Here is a 2244-nt window from a genome sequence, read left to right on the forward strand (position 1 = left end):
GGAGGCTGAGGCAGGAGAATGGCGTGAACTCGGGAGGCAGAGCTTGCAGTGAGCCGAGACAGCACCACTGCACTCCAGCCTGGGCGACAGAGCAAGACTCTGTCTCAAAAAAGATAAATAAATAAATAAGCCAGGACTGCACCTTCCTCACTGGGCAGACCCAGTGCTCAGCGCAGTGGGTGAACAAGGCTCAGGTAGGCTCCCAACGCAGCTATGACCGCACTGGGCCTCCAGATCAGCTTTCTGCCGAAAGCCCAGCAGATGGGCATTCAATAATGCCATCGAACAAATAAAATTAATGACAGCTAACAGTTATGGAGTGCTTTTTTTTAATTTATTTATTTTTGGACAGAGTCTTGCTCTGTCACCCAGTCTGGAGTGCAGGGCGTTATCACAGCTCACTGCAGCCTCGAACTCCTGGGCTCAAGCAGATCCTCCTGGCTCACCCTCCCAAAGTGCTGGGATTATAGGTGTGAGCCACCGTGCCTGGTCTATTGAGTGCTTCTTAAGTGCCAGGCACTGCTCTATCTGCTTTACATAGGTTATTTCACCTAATCCTTACAATAAGCCAATTTACTATTATCTCCATTTCACAGAAGACAAAATTGAGGTGCAGAGAGGCTAAGCCACTGACTAACTAGCAGATGGCAATGCTTGGAAACAAACCAAGCCTGAATCTGGGGATCCCGTGGGTAATCTCTGCATTGAGCGACAATTACTGAATGAAGGAACAAACAGGATGAAGTTAAACTCAGGCAGGAAGAAATCAGAGCTACACGAGGGAGGCAGGCAGCGTTACTTCAGAACCCTCCCAGGGCCACTGATGATAAAGTAGGAAGAGAACTGGTTTCCCAAGAAAACCGTATCTACTACAGCAGGCCAGATGACCCTGGAGACAAGCTGAACAAAGTCCAATGACAATCTCCCAAATGCCAGTCCTGGCCAAACCCCATTTCATTGATGCCTCTGGCCAATCTCAAGAATTTCCAGCCTGTGTTCACATCTGTAGACGGTGTGCGCCCAGGGCCAGGCGCAGTGGCTCACGCCTGTAATCCCAGCACTTTGGGAGGTCAAGGCCAGCGGGTCACCTGAGGTCAGGAGTTCAAGACTAGCCTGGCCAACATGGTGAAACCCCGTCTCTACTAAAAATACAAAAATAAGCTGGGCATGGTGGTGGGCACCTGTAATCCCAGCCACTTGGGAGGCTGAGGCAGGAGAATGGCGTGAACCCAGGAGGCGGAGCTTGCAGTGAGCTGAGATCACACCACTGCACTCCAGCCTGGGTGACAGAGCAAGACTCCGTCTCAAAAAAAAAAAAAAGAAAGAAAAAGAAACAAAGGGTCCTCGTCTGGGCTTTGCCAAAGATGACGCTACCCCGAAGTGCTCTTAACCCCAGCCATCAACCCCAATCTGTCAGAGCAGCGGGGAGCTATGGTAGACAGACCTTCCTGATTCAGCTAAATGTGGACCAGCCAGTGCTCCCCAAGACACTGAACCCCCACCTATCACACTGCCTCCTCCAGACCCCTTCTAACCATTCCCCTGATAGTCCATGGGGCCAGTGCTCTCCACCCTCCCCAGCCCTCCCTCCAGCCTGTGCACTCAGACTGTCTGCGGCTCCCCAGCCCTGGAGTGATCTGCCTGCTTCAGCCTCATCACTGGACTTAAAGGGAATTTCATGGTTGGTTGCACTGCCAGGAGCACTGGGTTCACAATGAGGGGCTGAGCTGGAAGAAGGTACGTCCCATTTTCAAGGCCATTTGCCCTGCTCCTAATTCCCAAGCATGTGCTACTCACAGCCTCTCCAACAAGCAACTCTTGCTTCTACCAATCACTTGACCAGGATAGAAAAAAGGGGACGGTCCCTAGAACCAAAACTAGGTATCTCCACTTTTCCTTCCTTCTCATGTTAGCAGCTCAGCTCCACTGCACACGACAGGGGGGCCCCAGGAGTCTCTGCTTCCTTGATCACCCAGAGGTCAGCACTGATGACAAAAATATGTTCCCATGCAGGGGCCAGGCAGGGACCGCCGGTGCATGCAGAGGCTGGATGCACAGTGAGTGGGAGGGAGTGGGGCCCTCTACATAAAAATGAAAAACCAAAACCAAAAGTAGACTTTGATGTGACCAAACAACCAAGAGTTTGACCCTCAATGGCCCATCAGCTCCTTAAAAGCCAGACTGGCTGGGCACAGTGGCTCACACTCATAATCCCAGCACTTTGGGAGGCCGACCCAGGCAAAT

Source organism: Colobus angolensis, unplaced genomic scaffold (genome assembly GCF_000951035.1).
Source record: "Colobus angolensis palliatus isolate OR3802 unplaced genomic scaffold, Cang.pa_1.0 Scaffold110, whole genome shotgun sequence".
In the NCBI taxonomy this organism is placed as follows: domain Eukaryota; kingdom Metazoa; phylum Chordata; class Mammalia; order Primates; family Cercopithecidae; genus Colobus; species Colobus angolensis.